This window comes from Terrapene carolina, unplaced genomic scaffold, assembly GCF_002925995.2.
Source record: "Terrapene carolina triunguis isolate 2854851 unplaced genomic scaffold, T_m_triunguis-2.0 Scaffold29795, whole genome shotgun sequence".
Taxonomy (NCBI): Eukaryota; Metazoa; Chordata; order Testudines; family Emydidae; genus Terrapene; species Terrapene triunguis.
Window position 1 is genome coordinate 11,978 of NW_020694146.1, and position 19,863 is coordinate 31,840.

General features: G+C 44.6%; 1 pseudogene; it reads left to right on the top strand.

Moving 5' to 3' along the window:
• Positions 1-1,584: 1,584 nt before the first annotated feature.
• LOC112120805 overlaps positions 1,585-19,863 on the top strand; it is a 30,583-nt pseudogene continuing 12,304 nt past the window's right edge.

Below are 19,863 nucleotides of genomic sequence, written 5' to 3' on the forward strand. Positions count from 1 at the left end.
ATGGCAAACAGTGAACAGAAGTTACAATATAGACAAGTATAATGGATGGCAAACAGTGAACAGAAGTTACACGGTAGGCAAGTGTAATAAATGGTGAACAGAAGTTACAATACTGAAACAGTGTTAGCGATTTAAGCAGGAATTGGATTGATAGTGAAACTTACAAAGGCAGCTGACTGAACAGCTATGGCTCTTAACAAGCATCTTAATTGTTAATTAGCCAGTTATTGGGGTAACCGGTTTTATGAATGAATATTGTTTCATTCATAAAACTTTACTTATGAAAAAAGAACAGGAGTACTTGTGGCACCTTAGAGACTAACAAATTTATTAGAGCATAAGCTTTCGTGGACTACAGCCCACTTCCTCGGATGCATATATATATGCCACAAGTACTCCTGTTCTTTTTGCGGATACAGACTAACACGGCTGCTACTCTGAAACCTTTACTTATGAAGTTACATTAATAAAGTGAACAATTAAAAACAATTTCATTCATCAGTTCTACACCCTGCAATCCTCTGCCAAAGTTTTCTGGGGGGGGGGGGGGGGTGGCTTTATTTCTTCCACCATGGAAGGACATTTGCCCACACCATTCAGGATAACTAAGTTCAGCAGGCTACATTGCAGAACACAAGCCAGCAGCATACAGACCGGGATAGGTTCCAGGTGCCAGAAGCAGCTGTGCCATCTCTGCCTTTGTTTGTTTGTTTGTTTTGGCCATTCAATTTACTATAGTCCACAGCAAAGCAGAAAGAACACTGTTCAATATCATTACCAGATTCAGATCACTTAGGACACCTGAATACTTGAATCTGCTGGGACAGACACTTCCAACTCAAAGAAACAGCTCCAGTCCTGCTAAGAGAAGATTCTTATCTCCCTACCCAACTGGTGAAACGACTCCAACTTCCTAGTGTTAGGCCCAAAAATATGGAGTATAGAACACTGTTTGGCCAGCTTAGCCAAAGTCAGGCTAACAGTAGTCGCTAGGCCATTCCTGCCTCTCTGTAAGACCTGAGGGCATGCTTGCTTAAGCTGCAGGGGATAAGATAGGAGGTGGGGGCCGCATTCTTGTACCAGATGTACTAGAAACAGTCTGTTTGGACAGATGAAGACTTGCAGTCTCCACTCCCTGTTTCTGTTCTTTATCTGTACCCAACTCCCTCTTTCCTCCCATCCTCTGGTGCATGACGAAAAAGCTGATAAGAAGCTGCTGAGGCATCATGAACTGTTTGTACTGTCAAAGAAGATAGATATGCATAAATATTAGAAACTTAACTAGAAAAGGGGGGTTGGGGGTTGCTTAATTATAACGCGACGGAACTGTCTATATAATCTCACTAGTTATTGTAATCGTGGCTGGTTCTCTCTGGAAACGGGCCGCTCTCTATTGTTGTGTGCACTCTTCAATAAAGAGCTTGTATTGGACCTTGCTGGTGTTGCCTGTCTCTCACTCTGCGGTCAGACAACGAACCTTGCCGTCTGGGTTAAAAAGTCCCTGACACTAGTTAATGTATTACTTTTGCTTTCTTGGAAAATGCTGCAAGAAGGAAGCACATTCATCTGTTGGGAACACAAAAAGATTTTTCTTTTAAACAGTGCAAGGAAAAGCTTTGAGAAAATGCTGTGGCTATTTCATAGACAGAATTAGCTGTGCAACTTGATAAACTGAAATCATTTACATTTTAAATGACTATCTCAGCAAAACGAATGAGGTCTGTTCACACCCTGAAGATTGTAAAACATTCTCAGAAGGATCAACCAGGTAGGTTAATTTAGCTTCAAAATGTCTTCTTATATCCCTTCATATATACTGCTTATTGCTTGGATATATTTTTAGTAACACAAAGATTAAATAACCTTGGGATAATTTGCCTTAAACTTTATGTAAACACTACAAGTACATTCAAAGAGATTTACATTCCAAAGCTTTTCAGATTATTTTCCTAGCAATGTAATTCAAGATTTGTGCAGCATGTTGATTTAGACTTTGTTTCTTTTGCAATGTGTTTTATTCAAAAACTCTGGGCCGATTCTGTTCTCAGGGATGTCTGAGGGAGATATGTAACAAATTAACTTCCTATATTTAGGATACTGGAAGAGACTGCACCAAATCCAATTATCATCACTCTAGTTTTCTGCCTGTTGTTAACAGTTTTTTACCTCTGATATTTAATCAAATATTATTAAAACATTTTTTTTCCAATTTTCATTGTTTTTCTTCTTTTTCTCCATTTAGCCAGGATAGGGGGAGAGGTTAATAAAATGCTTTGATTCAACCTGAATAGAATTCTCATTTTAAAATATTTTGTCTAGCTAGTCTTGTCAGGTCACATAATATTATTGTGAATTTGGACATTTTATTATAAATCTCACACTATCTGCTATTTTCCTAAAGCTCCAGCTCTCTAGTTTTAAGATTACGTGAGAACCTCAGATTTCATTTAAGTAAAAGTAAATTTTTAGCCCTCACAATTGCAGAGAAAAGTTTAGGACTATGACCTGAGTGCACTCTCTAAGGTGAGAAACCAAAAGGCAAAACATGAAAACTTAAAATGCATTATTAGTATTATAATTTTAAATCTCATGATTTTTAAGTCAATCTTATGTCTGTTTTTGGACCTGATTTGTGATTGTGTGTGATTAGGTTTTTAATTGATTTTCATTAAAAACATACTGCGAAATTGAAAAAAATAATTGACTTACAGTTTACATCTTTTCCCAAATACCTCATTCTTCATGGGTTCTCCAATGAAATTAAGCAATTGTACAGCTCAAAGGTACAAGACCGGACAATATAAAACCAGACAATGCTACACAGATATAACATATTAGGGAGGGTGGTACCCAGACTTTTGATTTTTTTTTAATATTGGGGTTAGCAGCGCTACTGCTCTGTTATCAAAACAAACAAATTTGAGCTTTCTACAATAGTTCATCCAATCTACACAAACCAAGAAAGCACATCTATTAATTTCATCCCTCAAAGTGCTGTTTTTCTTTGGCAATGAGGGTCTGAAGGAAATGTCATCCACCCTGAGTGTCTGACAATTTATTTAAATTTTAAAAATGGTATTTTGTTTAAATTTAGATCAGTTATTATTACTATTTATTTAAACTTGGATTTTTTAAATGAAATTAAATACAGTTTAAAAAAAAACAATGTAGTAGTCTCTTTAAAATTTGACAACCTGTGTTAAGTCCTAAACTTGCTGTAATCTATGAAAATCATTACAAACACATACATAATAATATTAAAGCAGTAAATGTTTGATGCAGAAGCTTTAAAGAAAATCAAACCACCAACGCGATAGAAATCTCTGGTTTAGCACCTGGAACCACGGTTTGTCAAAGTGCTAAACTAGCTTTTAACAGCAGTAGTCTCTTTTGCAGGTGCAAGAGGGGTTTTTTTATTTCAATTTATTCAACTAGCTCAGTTTAATAACTAGTTCATTGAAAGTTGAAAACTGATTGGAAACTAAAAAAGCAGGAAAGTTTTTTTCCCTCTTCCAATCTATGAAAAAAAAAAGATGAGATCTACCAGCTCTAAAATCTTGAACAACGTGGTGACCAGAAACATTTAGTGACCAGAAACAACACGGTGACCAGAAACAACACACTAACTACAGATAAGAAACAAATCAGTTTAAATGTAAAGCAAGTTTTTATAAACTTACTTTTTTCCTTAATTATCCAGAACAGTGAAGGTAGTTTTTATTTAAATTAAAAAAAAAATTCTTTAAAAAAAAATTGAATTCCAATTTCCATCCAAATACAGCTTAACATAGACTTAAAAAAAAACTGTCCCGTAAATAAGAAATGCCATTCACCATTTTTAACATAATAAAAATGTTAAAATTAACAATCTGAATAAATGTACACAACTATAGTGTATTCTCCTTGTTAAAAAGACGTACCAAATTTAGTGTAAAAGCTATGTTTAATTGCAAATCAACATATTTTAATTGTTACCAACCAATGAGAATCAGTCCTTCTTTAGGAAAATAACTAAAAAGTACAAATATAAAACTGATTATTTAAATTAAGATTTCCCACTTGCTGATTTAAATCATGATTAAAATTGGTGATTTCATACACCTTGATTTACATCAGTCCACCCTGCAGACACTAGAAAAAAAACACTTAGTCATATGGACCCAGAGCCACAAAAATACTTTGGTGCCTAAACCCCAGATGTAGGCACCTAAATGTCAGATTCAGCTCCACTGAGGGTATGTCTACACTACGAAATTAGGTTGAATTTATAGAAGCCGGTTTTATAGAAATCGATTTTATACAGTCGATTGTGTGTGTCCCCACATAAAATGCTCTAAGTGTATTAAGTCGGCGGACCGCGTCCACAGTACCGAGGCTAGCGTCGACTTCCGGAGCATTGCACTGTGGGTAGCTATCCCACAGTTCTTGCAGTCTCCGCCGCCCATTGGAATTCTGGGTTGAGATCCCAATGCCTGAATGATGCAAAAACAGTGTCGCGGGGGGTTCTGGGTACATGTCGTTAGGCCCCTCCCCCTCCATCAGAGCAACGGCAGACAATCGATTCGCGCCTTTTTACCTGGGTTACCTGTGCAGACAACATACCACGGCAAGCATGGAGCCCGCTCAGCTCAGCTCAGCTCACCGTCACCATATGTCATCTGGGTGCTGGGACGTGGGGCTGCATTGCACAGCAGCAGCCCCTTGCCTTTTGGCAGTAGATGGTGTATTACGATTGATATCCGTCATCATCGTATTCCTCAGTGAGTTCGATCAGAGGCACCTGGGCAGACATGTTTTGTCTCCTGGAGACTCAGTCCTGCCGGCAGTACTATTGAACCGTCTTGACGATGATGGCTAGCAGTCATAATACAGCATTTTCTGCCAAGCACCCAGAAGATGCCGATGGCTATCAGTCATGCTGCACCGTCTGCTGCCAGCTTAAGATGTAAAAAATAGATGGACCAGATTTGTTCTGTATTCATTTGCTTCCCCCTCCCTCCGTGAAATCAATGGCCTGCTAAACCCAGGGTTTTGAGTTCAATCTTTGGGGAGGCCATTCTGTGTGACAGTTGTTTGTGTTTCTCCCTGATGCACAGCCACCTTTGTTGATTTTAATTCCCTGTTACTGTATGCCATGTCGTCACTCGCCCCCCTCCCTCCGTCAGACACTAGTTTCTCACCTTTTTTCAGACCAGACTCCATAGCACTGGGATCATGGAGCCCGCTCAGATCACCGCTGCAATTATGAGCACTGTGAACACCATGCACATTGTCCTGGAGTATATGCAGAGCCAGAACATGCCAAAGCAAAACAAGGACCAGGAGAGGAGGCGATTACAGTGATTGCAGCGCGGCAACAAGAGTGATGAGGAAATTGACATGGACATAGACCTCTCACAAGATACAGGCCCCAGCAATGTGCAAATCATGGTGTTACTGGGGCAGGTTCATGACATGGAACGCCGATTCTGGGCCCGGGAAACAAGCACAGACTGGTGGGACCGCATCGTGTTGCAGGTGTGGGATGATTCCCAGTGGCTGCGAAACTTTCGCATGCATAAGGGCACTTTCATGGAACTTTGTGACTTGCTTTCCCCTGCCCTGAAGCACCAGAATACCAGGATGAGAGCAGCCCTCACAGTTGAGAAGCGAGTGGCGATAGCCCTGTGGAAGCTTGCAATGCCAGACAGCTACCAGTCAGTTGGGAATCAATTTGGAGTGGGCAAATCTACTGTGGGGGCTGCTGTGATCCAAGTTGCCAGGGCAATCAAAGACCTGCTGATATCAAGGGTAGTGACTCTGGGAAACGTGCAGGTCATAGTGGATGGCTTTGCTGCAATGGGATTCCCAAACTGTGGTGGGGCGATAGACGGAACCCGTATCCCTATATTGTCACCGGAGCACCAAGCCACCGAGTACATAAACCGCAAGGGGTACTTTTCAATACTGCTGCAAGCCCTGGTGGATCACAAGGGACGTTTCACCAACATCAACGTGGGATGCCCGGGAAAGGTACATGATGCTCGCGTCTTCAGGCACTCTGGTCTGTTTCGAAAGCTGGAGGAAGGGACTTTCTTTCCGGACCAGAAAATAAACGTTGGGGATGTTGAAATGCCTATCGTTATCCTTGGGGACCCAGCCTACCCCTTAATGCCATGGCTCATGAAGCCGTACACAGGCAGCCTGGACAGTAGTCAGGACCTGTTCAACTATAGGCTGAGCAAGTGCCGAATGGTGGTGGAATGTGCATTTGGACGTTTAAAAGCGCGCTGGCGCAGCTTACTAACTCGGATGGACCTCAGCTAAACCAATATCCCCATTGTTATTGCTGCTTGCTGTGCGCTCCACAATATCTGTGAGAGTAAGGGGGAGACATTTATGGCGGGGTGGGAGGTTGAGGCAAATCACCTGGACACTGATTACGCGCAGCCAGACACCAGGGCAGTTAGAAGAGTACAGCAGGGCACGGGGCGCATCAGAGAAGCTTTGAAAACGAGTTTTGTGACTGGCCAGGCTACGGTGTGAAACTTCTGTTTGTTTCTCCTTGAGGAGGCAATGGGACTTGGGGAGGAGGGCTGTTGGTTACACTGGGGCTGTAGCGGTGGTCTCTGCTCCTGCTGCCTTTCCTGCAGCTCAACCATACGCTGGAGCATTTCAGTTTGATGCTCCAGCAGCCGGAGCATCGACTCTTGCCTTCTGTCAGCAAGCTGATGCCACCTATCCTCTTCAGCCCGCCACTTGCTCTCTTCAGCCCGTGATTCAGCCTGCCACCTCTCTTCTCGTTCATATTGTGCTTTTTTGCACTCTGACATTGACTGCCTCCACGCATTCTGCTGTGCTCTTTCAGCGTGGGAGGACATCTGGAGCTCCGAGAACATATGATCCCGAGTCCGCCATTTTCCCCTTCTAATCTTCACTAGCCTCTGTGAAGGAGAAACATTTGCAGCTGGTGGAGGAGAAGGGAGAGGTGGTTAAAAAAGACACATTTTAGAGAACAATGGGTACACTCTTTCACATTAAATTTTGCTGTTCACATTACACAGTACATGTGCTTTCGTTACAAGGTCGCATTTTTCCTCTTATATTGAGGGCCTGCCGGTTTGGTGTGAGAGATCACTCACGCAGGTCCAGGCAACAGATTTCGGCTTGCAGGCAGCCATGGTAAACCACAGTCTTTTGGCTTTTTTCACCTTCTTAACATGTGGGAATGGTTTCAAACAGTAGCGCCCTCATTTCCCATACCAAACACCACTTGGGTTGGCCATTTAAAATGGGTTTGCAATGTAAAAGGAGGGGCTGCGGTTTCCGGGTTAACATGCAGCACAAACCCAACTACCTCCCCCCACACATACACACCCAATTCTCTGGGATGGTCACTTCACCCCTCCCCCCCACCGCGTGGCTAACAGCGGGGAACATTTCTGTTCAGCCAAGCAGGAACGGGCACCTCTGAATGTCCCCTTAATAAAATCACCCCATTTCAATCAGGTGACCGTGAATGATATCACTCTCCTGAGGATAACAAAGAGAGAGAAGGAATGGATGTTGTCTGCATGCCAGCAAACACCGGGACCATACGCTGCCATGCTTTGTTATGCAATGATTCCAGACTACGTGCTACTGGCCTGGCATGGTAAAGTGTCCTACCATGGCGGACGGGATAAGGCAGCCCTCCCCAGAAACCTTTTGCAAAGGCTTTGGGAGTACATGAAGGAGAGCTTTCTGGAGATGTCCCTGGAGGATTTCCGCTCCATCCCCATACACGTTAACAGACTTTTCCAGTAGCTGTACTGGCCGCGATTGCCAGGGCAAATTAATCATTAATCATTAAACACGCTTGCTTTTAAACCATGTGTAATAGTTACAAAGGTATACTCACCAGAGGTCCCTTGTGTGCCCTCAGGGTCTGGGAGCACGCCTTGGGTGAGTTTGGGGGTTACTGGTTCCAGGTCCAGGGTGATAAACACATCCTGGCTGTTGGGGAAACCGGTTTCTCCGCTTCCTTGCTGTGAGCTATCTTCATTGTCTTCATCATCATCTTCCTCGTACTCCGAACCCGCTTCCCTGTTGCGTGAGTCTCCATTGATGGAATCAAAGCACACGGTTGGGGTAGTGGTGGCTGCACCCCCTAGCATGGCATGCAGCTCCGCGTAGAAGCGACATGTTTGTGGCTCCGCCCCGGACCTTCCGTTTGCCTCTCTGGCTTTGTGGTAGGCTTGCCTTAGCTCCTTAATTTTCACGCGGCACTGCTGTGCGTCCCTGTTATGGCCTCTGTCCTTCATGGCCTTTGAGACTTTTTCTAATACTTTGCCATTTCGTTTACTGCTACGGAGTTCAGCTAGCACTGATTCGTCTCCCCATATGGTGAGCAGATCCCGTACCTCCCGTTCGGTCCATGCTGGAACTCTTTTGCGATCCTGGGACTCCATCATGGTTACCTGTGCTGCTGAGCTCTGCGTGGTCACCTGTGCTCTCCACACTGGGCAAACAGGAAATGAAATTCAAAAGTTCGCAGGGCTTTTCCTGTCTACCTGGTCAGTGCATCTGAGTTGAGAGTGCTGTCCAGAGCGGTCACAATGAAGCACTGTGGCATAGCTCCTGGAGGCCAATAACGTCAAATTCCATCCACACTACCCCAAATCCGACCCGCAAAGGCCGATTTTAGCGCCAATCCCCTTGTCGGAGGTGGAGTAAAGAAACCGGTTTAAAGGGCCATTTAAGTCGAAAAAAAGGGCTTCGTCGTGTGGACGTGTCCAGGCTTAATTCGATTTAACGCTGCTAAATTCGACCTAAACTCGTAGTGTAGACCAGAAAATTCACAAAACTCCTGTCAAACCCTGTAGATGCCTACATTCCCTTTGCAGCCCAGTTTTTCAGTGTAGAATCCCCATTGGCACCTATGTTTCTGCTTCTGGGCAGGTACACTGCTGCCTCCCTCCCAGAGCAATTCACAAACCCAGAGAAGATAGGCAGGTGAATACCTGGCTTGAGTGTGGGGGCTCATACAACAGGCATGCTCAGAGACAACCTACCAGCTCAGATCCCATTTAAAGACCAGGCAAAGGAGGAGGTGCCCACCTTATAGCTTTTAGCTGGTTGGATAGAGCACTTGCTAAGGCTGTGGGAGTCTTATGTTCAAATTCTCCACTCTCTGGCAGAGGGGAGAAAGAATTTCAACTGGAGTCTTCCTCCTATCAGGTGGGTGCTCTAACCACTCAGCTGTGGTTAGCTATTCTGATGAGGGGCTGTCTTAGTCTGTCCTGTTGAAGCTCTTCCAATGTGGATAAATAACAGAGTGATTGGAGCCAGGCGACTGGATCTGGGGTCTCCTATGTGAATAGTCTAACCACTGAGCTACAGAGTGTCTCTCACTCCCTCTCCTTCTGAGAGTGAGGCTGTTTGCTATGCCCTGCATGCTCTAGCAGGGTTTGTGATAGCAAGTATCAAAACAGGCACAGACTGTTTCTTTGATTTAGGGGCTTTGTTGGTTCCCCCCCCTTTCTTCATGGGGTCCACTTCAGATGAGTTTAGCTGTATGACACGCAAACCTGGGGTTTGCTGTGTGACTGCTGTCTCCACACTGTGATGGATGTGTTGGTGAGGGTAGGGAAGGTTATTGGCAGGGCTCGGAGCCTGTCTACACTACCACTTTACAGCACTCGAACTTGCTGCACTCAGGGGAATGGGTGGGATGATTTTTCACACCCCTGAGCCAGCAAATTAAAGCACTATAAAATGCAAGTGTAGACATGGCCTGATCTCCCTAGTGCAGTCTGGAGGATGCCTTTCTCTGTCCCTGGGTGACTCTATGTCCCCAGCTTAAGGGATGATGTACAAACCTTCACTTTCTAGGCTCCAGTGACTTCAAGTGAAGAGTCTTGCACAGCATTATAACAACCAATATTTCTGTGCACCATTTTACCCCTGAGGTGTCTGTGCAGTGCCCCTTCTGTTCTGTGTGAGACATTTTCTCCTATGTTACCCCTGTTTGATTCTTCTTTTTGGTTTCTTGCACCAGCTTTTCCGTGGTTTGGGACTGGCTTTCTCCAAGTCCCTGTTTGTTATGAGAGTGAGATTCAGTGCTTGCATGTGGCCAGTTTCCTGCCTGGCTAACTTTTTGCTGGGTTGGGCAAAACTAGCATTTCTGAAATTTGAGCAGAACAGAATAGCCAGGGTAGAACAGCATGACTTCCGAGGGCTGTTCTGTGCACTGACTGGGGACTGGCTGCTGATTGCATTTTTTTATCCATTGATTTGCAACCTGGAAACTTTTTGGTTGACTTGGTGTGTTAATGATATTTTGAACATGGTGATAAATCTTTTGTGATCTGTGTTTAATATTTGCTTAGGATGTGTTTCATTTTATTTTATTCATGTCTCTGTGTATATATTGTAATTTTATAACACTTTAAATTACTTTAATCTGATTTTATGTGAATAAAGGTGGTTTTCACATAATGTCTCTATCTCAAGATTGTGGTAGGTTTTGGGGTGTGCTTTGCTCTTCTGTGTTTCTTTCTGTTGGGGAAATTGTGTGTGTGTGTTTTAGTTTAGTGGCTGTGGTGGGTTTAATTTCAGGATTTATTTTGTTTTAGCAGGACCTCAGTTTGTTGTGGATTCTTAAGGTTTAACCCACGTGTCTCAAACACAAATGACCACGAGGGCCACATGAGGACTAGTACATTGGCCCGAGGGCTGCATTACTGACACCTCCCCCCCGCCACCCTCGGCCCCACCCCCACTCCACCCCTTCCATGAGGCCCCGCCCCTGCCCCACCTCTTCCCACCCCTTCCCTGCCCCCATTCCAACCCCTTCCCCGAAATCCCCACCCCAACTCTGCCCCTTCCCTGCCCCCAGGGGGTGCAGGAGGGATGTGGAGTGTGGTGGGGGCTCAGGGCAGGGGGTTGGGGTGTGGGGTGCAGGAGGGGTGAGGGGTGCAGGGGGCTCAGGGCAAGGGGTTGGGGTGCGGGGTGCGGCGGGGGCTTAGGGCAGGGGGTTGTGGTATGGGGTGTGGCAAGGGGCTCAGGGCAGGGGGTCGGGGTGCAGGATGGGTGTGGCAGGGGCTCAGGGCATGGGGTTCAGCTGCAAGAGGGGTTCGGGGGGCGGGCTCTGTCCCGACGCGCACTGGGGGCAGGGCAGGCTCCCTGCCTGCCTGCCCTGCCCCTGCGCCACTCCGGGAAGAGGCCGGAATGTGGGGAAGGGGGGGTACCGGCGTCTGTGTGTTGTTCTCGCTTCAGGCACAGCCCCCAACAGCTTCCATTGGCCAGGAATGGGGACCTGTAGTAACCTCTCCTTAGTCTACAAGGTATAAGGTGCTGATCATCCTGGAGTTTATATACCTCCCATCCATCACTCTCCTGCTGCCCTCTTGCCCTGCTGTATCACAGTTTATAGAGAGCAATCATATCTCCCCTCAGCCTTCATTTGGTTAGGCTAAACCAGCCCAGCTCCTTCAGTCTCCTCTGTAAACTTCAAAAAGCCTTTCATGGCAGAAAGGATGCTGGCTTTATAAGAGCTTGAAATATTAACACCTCCCCCCCAAACAGCTCTTGCAGGACCTGTAGGATAGCAAAGTTCAGGGTGCCATGGGTAGGGTGATCAGATAGCAAGGGTGAAAAATTGGGATGGGGGTGGGTGGGTAATAGGCACCTATACAAGACAAAGCATCAAATATCAGGACTGTCCCTATAAAATTGAGACATCTGGTCACTCTAGCCTTGGTTAGGGCCTGATTTCAAGGTTTTTCTCAAATGAATGCGCCTGGTGAGTTTTTTCTTTGGCCTGGAAACGAAACATGCAGAGCAGAAGATGACTGGCCACTTCAAGACATTATTGGGTCGAGTGCTTTCACATCCTGTGGGGATCAGGAACTTTGCTGTGATTTGCTCTATGACACACACAGAGCCTGTGTGGCCATCTAAGACTCAGCAGCTCCTTGAGGATGCTCCTGGGATCTCAGGGTTGGGTGGGGACAGACTTGAACAGGAACTGACACTCTCAGAATTGACTTCTGCCCTGTGACCGGGAGTGCCCGGTGCAGCCCTCACTGGAAATGCCAAGGTCAGGGCAGGCTGCAAAAGGGAGAGCAGATACTGCCAAGGCTGGTGGGTAACACTGAAGTTAAACCTCCCAACCAGACACAAACTGCTTCTGATCCCCCACACTGGTTATCAAGAAGCAAAAAAAAAGAAATCACACAGCCCCCTTTATTGCATTCCAGTCTCTGGCTCCCAGTCAGCACCTAGGTCCAGTACAGTGAGAAGTTATTTTAAACTCTGCTCACTATACAAAATGTTCTTCTGACCCCAAAGGGTCAACCACATCATCAGGTCAGAATAGGTTTGGTTCTTACCCAAAATACCACGCTGCCGGCCATTTAGTATCTAAAATGAAAGGTTTATTGTAAAGTAAAAAGAAAGGACAAGAAGACAGATGTTAAATGGTAAAATAGTCACATACATACAAAGACTTCAAAGTCCAGATATCAAGTTCCTATCAGTATTGGTGAGTTTGCTGGCTTGTAAGTCCCTCTGGAACACACCCACAGCTAGGATGAGTCATTCAGTCCTTTGTTCAGAGTTTCAATTTGTAGCAAAGTTCCTCCACAGGTAAGAAGCAGACAAAATGGAGAAGATGCAGCTGCCTTTTATAGTCTTTTGCCATGCAGCCTGTGCTTCCTTTATTTCAAACACAAGCTGACCAGCCCATGGCTTGGAGGCCTTAGAGTTCTGTCCATAGGCCTGCCCCCGCATGTTATCATGTCCCCTCTCAGTCCCCTCTTTTCTAGACTAAACAAATCCAAATCTTTTAATCTTCCCTCATAGGTCATGTTTTCTAGATTTTTAATAGTTTTTGTTGCTCTTCTCTGGACTTTCTCCAATTTGTCCACATCTTTCCTGAAATGTGGTGCCCAAAACTGGACACAATACTCCAGCTGAGGCCTATTCAGTGCAGAGTAGAGCAGAATTACTTCTCGTGTCTTGCTTTCATCACTCCTGCTAATACATCCCAAATGATGTTTGCTTTTTTTGCAACAGCGTTACACTGTGGACTCAGATTTAGCTTGTGGTCCACTCTGACCCCTAGATCCCTTTCCACAGTATTCCTTCCTAGGCATTCATATGTGCAACTGATTGTTCCTTCCTAAGTGGAGTACTTTGCATTTGCCCTCTTTGAATTTCATCCTAGTTATCTTAGACTATTTCTCCAGTTTGTCCAGATTGTTTTGAATTATAATCCTTGTGACGGGCTGGATCACAGAAATCCCCTGGGAGTTGCCAACTGATGTGCCAAGACTACTTCTGCCCCAGCTTTCCTGCCCTGCCAGCTTGGGACTTCAGTGCTCTGCCTGGTTTGAGCCAGACCCACTAGCCTGCTGCAAACCCAGACACAGGTCTGAACCACGTCCCCTAACCGCTGTAGGCTTAATGGAAAGCAACTTACAGAAGTGTTCCTGCCTTTAACACACAGATGCCCAACTCCCAATGGGGTCCAAACCCCAAATAAATCCATTTGACCCTGTATAAAGCTTATACAGAGTAAACTCATAAATTGTTCGCCCTCTATAACACTGATAGAGAGATATGCACAGGTGTTTGCCCCCCCCCCCAGGTATCAATACATACTCTGGGTTAATTAATAAGTAAAACATGATTTTTGTTAAATACAGAAAGTAGGATTTAAGTGGTTCCAAGTAGTAACAGACAGAGCAAAGTGAATTACCAAACAAAATAAAATAAAACTTGCAAGTCTATGTCTAATCAAACTGAATACGGAGAAAATCCTCACCAGTTCCAGTAAGCTCTCTTTTACAGACTAGTCTCTTTCTAGTCTGGGTCCAGCAATCACTCACACCTCCTGTAGTTACTGTCCTTTGTTACAGTTTCTTTCAAGGATCTTTGGGTTTGGAGAGGCTCTCTCTTTATCCAGCTGAAGACAAAATGGAGAGGTCTCCCAGGAGTTTAAATAGACTTTCTCTTGCAGGTGGAGACCCCCTCCTCTCTCCTATGCAAAGTCCAGCTACAAAATGGAGTTTTGGAGTCACCCCAGCAAGTCACATGTCCATGCATGACTGAGTTCCTTACCAGCCAAGCCACATTCCTGGGAAAGCCCAGATGTGGATTGGTGTCTCCAAGTTCATTGTTGGCTTAAGGGCTACTTGATTGGTCACTTACTGAGAATAGTCTTTTCTCAGGAAGCTGACCAACTGCTTCACTAAAACCTACTCTGAATCAAACAAGTATGCAGCCAATATTCATAACTTTGAATACAAAAATGATACATGCATACAAATAGGATTAATAGATTCAGTAGATCATAACCTTTATAGATATGTTACATGGCATATGTAGCATCAAACACATTCTAGTTATGCCTATATACATTCATAAGTATATTTCCATAAAGCCTTATGGGGGGCACCATCACAATCCTATCTTCCAAAGCACTTGCCACCCCTCCCGGGTTGGGTATCATCTGCAAACTTTATAAGTGTACTTTCTAAGGGTCAGTTTTATAGCTGATGGTCCCCAATGGGCCATCAAGCAGGCTAGGCAGAGCTGATGCCAAACTGTCAGGGGGTGTCACCCAGAAGCATAGCACAAGTTTTATAATACAGACATACATAGATACATATCCATAACCCAGAATACAAAGATGATACAAACATATAAACTAGATTATCATATTTGGCAGATTATAACATTTTTGCAGATATCTTACATGGCATATCTGGCACAACTCATTGCAATTGTACAATATTAATATTTATAATATGCTCAAATGTCCCCCAGAATCCATATAGTGTCACATGCCCTAAATGCTCCAGGGAAGACACCTGGTAATGATGGTTTGCCTGTTGAGTTTTGCAAAGCCTTTTGGACACTTTTTGGGACTGTCTTGCTCCAGGTTTTTCAGGAGAGCGTCGGGGAGAAGATATTACCACTTAGTTGTTGTTGAGCAATTCTCACCCTTTTGCTTAAGAAGGGGTACCTTGGGAAGGTAAAGGATTGGAGATCTGTGTCCCCCCCTGCGTTGCTCTAACTATAATCTTTTCTCAAAGGCCTTGGCAAACAGACTGAAAACTTATTGGTTTGGTTGTGCGACATGACCAGACCCACTGTATCTTCAATAGATCCACTTTTAACAACCTTTGCCTATTGTGGGATGTAGTTTTGGCTAAAAAATATTTGATTTGAACATTGGTTGGTTTCCCTTGATCAGGAGACAGCTTTTGATCGATGCCGGGAGTGTTCCATGAAATGTTGGACTTGATCAGATGCAGCATTCAGAAGATTATTGAAAGTTACATAGAACCAGAGAAATGCAATTAAGTTGAGTGCTGCAGGGTCTTGTTTTGTTTTGCCAATAATGTATCCTGTTCATAATTTTCCATTTTCTCTGTATCCAAGTTGCCTTAAATCATTGTGACTGTGTTACACGCAATACATTTTTTTGTTATTTTATCTCCCGCCCCCTCCTGTCATCTAGATCAAGTTACACTGAGATGAAGGGTCTGTCAATTTGCCACAGCTCCAGAGCCAGCTCCTCTCTACCCGATTTTATCATTTTCTTCATTGCATTTTATGTTCACAAGCTGGAATCAGGTAGGAATGTTTGTAGCTTCTGCTGCTTCGTACAGGATTTATTCATTTGTTTTGATTTCTACAATTTTGACGGGTTCCCTCATCGGGACCTCCTTGGGACTGTCACTTGATGTGCTGAGATACCACTGAACCTAACCCTTCTGCCAGCATGGGCACCCCTTGCCTCTGTCTTGCCGAGCCAGACCCTCCAGACCTCCTCCAGCACAGACAGAGAGATAGGGCCACACCCCTCTGCAGAATACAGACACTGAAATCCGCTCATCTCTTGGGTGACTCAGTTAAAGGGACTTACCTCAGCACCCCAGTGCACAGCCCCAATGGGACCTGAACCCCAAATAAATTCATCTTACACTGTATAAAGTTTTATATCATATAAGTTCATATTGTTCGCCCTCTTTCTCGAAGTGAAGAGAGAGATGCACAGACTGTTTGCCCCCCAGGTACCAATGACTTGCATTGAGTTTATTAATAAACAAAAGTGATTTTATTAAGTACAAACGGTAGGATTTAAGTGATCATAAGAGGTAACAGAACAAAGTTACTAAGCAAAATAAAACAAACACACAAGGCTAAGCTTAGTACACTAAGAAACTGGTTACATGCACTATCTCACCCTCAAAGATGTTCCAATTAGTTTCTTTCACAGACTGGACTCATTTCTATTCTGGGCCCAATCTGTTCAGTCTCTGTTAGTTCCAGTAGGCATTTTGGGTGGTAAGCAGGGGTGTCCACACAATTCCTTCTTTATTCTGCTTCACACCCATATATAGATTTGGCAAAAGGTGGGAATCCTTTGTCTCTTTGTTTAAACCTTCCCCCCGCCTTGTGGAAAAATATAAATTCCAAGATGGATTCCAGCATCAAGTGATACAGACATGTGTCTTCACAGGTACCCATAGGCGCTGATTCCGTGGGTGCTGCGGGGCTGGAGCACACATAGGGAAAAATTAGCAGGTGCTCTGCACCCACCGGCAACCAAGCACCCCTGCCTCGCTTCCTCCCCTCTCCTCCTCCTGAGCGCACCACGTCGCTGCTCCTCCCCCTTCCTCCCAGCGCTTCCTCTGCTGCGTAACAGCTGTTTGGCAGCACTTAGAACTTTCTGGGAGGGAGGGGGAGGAGCGGGGATGCAGCACGCTTGGGGGAGGAGGCAGAGAAGAGGTGGGGCAGGGGCAGGGACTTGGGGGAGAGGGCGGGGCTGGGGTGAGAAAAGGCAAGGTGGGGTGGGGACTTTGGGGAAGGAAGTGGAATTGGGGCGGGGTGAGGGTGGTGCAGGGGCAGGGCTGTGGGAGCGGGAGTCGAGCACCCACGGGCCAGAGGGGAGGTCGGTGCCTATGCAGTGACCCCCATTGTCCCTCCTCCTCACAGGCATCCCACGAACTTACAGGAAAAAAAATCCATTGACAGCCCATTGTTTCTTGCTTAAGAGTCACCAAGTTCCTGAAGTACCCTTAATGGCCTTCACTTGGCATAACTACATTAGTAACAGTAACATCGGTTTACACTTCGTATTTCTAACTTCAGACATAGAAATGATACATGCATACAAATAGGATGAACACATTCAGCAGATTATAACCTTTCCAAGGATATGGCACATGATAGATTTTGAATAAAGCTTTTCCAGTTATGTTGTATTCATAAGCATATTTCCATAAAGAATATGGAGTGCAACGTAACAACAGTTACCCTATTTAACTACATGATACAAAACTGAACAAAAATCAGCACAAATTCCCAAGCATATCAACATCAGTAAAAAATAAATGAATTGTTATGAGCTGGGTGAAATCTTGTTCTGGATTGAGTTGACCTTGTTCAAATGGGTGTGTGAACGCACCCTTTCACTTAACATAGCTGTAAAAAAGAGTAAAGTAGCCACACCTAAAACAAGGCTAAATAGAATCTGCACAAAGGCTAGGGCTATATCCACACTACAGACCTTAGAGCGGCACAGCTGTACCACTGCAGCTGCGCTACTATAAAGTCTCCCGTGTAGCTGCTCTATGCATAATTAAGCCACCCCTAACAAGCAGCGGAGGAGACATTCTCTTGCCAACAAAGTGCTGTCCACACCAGGGTTTTTATCAGTGAAGCTTATGTCGTTCAGGGGGGTGACCTGACCGACAAGTTTGATCGACAAAAGTGCTAGTGTAGACCACACCTAGCACTGTGGATATGTTGGGTGCATGGAGTAGGTGGCAGACAGGTAGGAGGTTTTCCACTGGGTTTTGTGACCCGGTGAGTGTGAGAGTGTGAGATTTGAGAGAGCAAATACACACAGCCGACAGCAGATAAGAACAGACAGAGAGAGAGAGAGAGGGGCGGAAACAAAAAAAGCAAAGTCAAGCAGGAGCTCTGACCACAGTGCAATGCTGGGAAAAGCTACAGAGAGAACTTTTGAGTCTGTTGGCTAGAAAGGCTTGGGGCCGAAAGCTACAAAACTGCTCCTTTCACTTTTGGTTCCTCCTGCATTTAGAGAACCAGGACTTGGTACATTCTTTGTAAATAAAAAAGATTGCAGCAAAGAGAATACCAGGCTCAATCAATGTCTACATCCAACAGGCCCCAAAATTGGACTAGCTGCTGAGGTTGAAAAGGGATAACAATACAGTAAAATGTCTCCCCAGGCCTTCAGGATTAATAACTACACCTCATCCATCCAGTTTCTTTATATGGTCCTCCTTGAGTGTCCTCCTCAACATGCCCATTTTCTTCTCAAAAACCTAATCAGCTTGGACTGTGCAGGTGCAGATTCCATAGGAACCAAAGGGCAAACGAGTTCTAGTATTTAAGACTCTTCATTGAAGGTCTCCTGGCCACCTATCTATCTCCCATTTTAAAGCTGAGGGGAAAGGCCGGGGTGGGGCGGGGGAGGGTGGAGTATTAGCTCAAACATCCCAGCTGACTTCACAGAGCTCATGAGCAAAGTACTCCCTGTGAGCATCAAGTCAAGCAAGTGATTGGCTGTAGGAAACCCTCTCTTCTTTCTCTCTATTGATGCCAGTTGAGCAGTCTTGGAGTGAAGCAGGGGTTCTGTGGAAAGGCCAGTATTGAGGTCTTAGATCAGACGACTGTATCGTACACAAAAGGAGGCAGAAATGAAGTAGCACAATCTGGCGTCTCCTAATATTTAAGTGCTTTGTTTGGCAACCTTAGCTTCTGATTGAGTAAAGCAGGGATTCTCAAACTAGTGGTCATGACCCCTCGGGGGTTGCGAGGGTATTACATGGGGGTTGTGTGCTGTCAGTCTCCACCCCCAAGCCCTACTTTGCCTCCAGCATTTATAATAGTGTTTAGTGTTTAAAAGTTGTGTTTTTAATTTATAAGGGAGGTCACACTCAGAGGCTTGCTGTGTGAAATGGGTCACCAGTACAAAAGTGTGAGAACCATGGGAGTAAAGCATTTAAGCTTATGCTTAAAGTTAAACACATGCTTAAGTTTCCTTCCTGAAGAAAGATTCTTTCCTGAATGGTAATAATGTCCTAATAATGTTCTTTAACTTAGTTTATATGTTTTATAACATTCAAAAAAACTTAAAAACTGTTTCAAACAGAAAGCAACAATTTGAAATGTTTGCAAATGCAAGTTAATTCTGTCTGGAGCTGCTTGTAAGGATAATGGCAGAAAGTATTTCAGCTTCCATTAAAACCAATATAAATCATGGTTATCCAAATGCATTGTTTGTTGTAAAATTCATCTATAAATTCAGGACACATCCTAGTCAATGACAGAGCACTGCAATAGAGGCACAGAATAGGAAATACGCACAAAGAGATTCTAATTTATTAGAGTCATTGATTAATAGGGAATATGATGTACATTTACTTTATTTGTTTTATCTTCTTTGTGCATTTGGTAGCTCGGTTCACAGTGATTGGACCTGATCACACTGTCACTGCCATTGTGGGTGAGGACACTGTGTTACCCTGTCACCTGTCTCCCAGGATGAGCGCTGAGAACATGGAGGTGAGATGGTTCCGGTCTGTGTTCTCTTCGTTTGTGCACCTGTATCAGCATGGGAAGGATGAGTATGGGCAGCAGATGCCAGAATATCATGAAAGGACAGAGCTTTTGAAAGCCAACATCATGGATGGGAATGTTGCCTTGAGGATTGTGAATGTCAGACCCTCTGATGAAGGACAGTACCGCTGTTTTGTTCAAGATGGTGTATTTTATGAAGAAGCTGTATTGGAACTGAAGGTAGAAGGTCAGTAATGTGTCTATAAAAGTCCACAAAAGTACTTAGGCACCTAACTC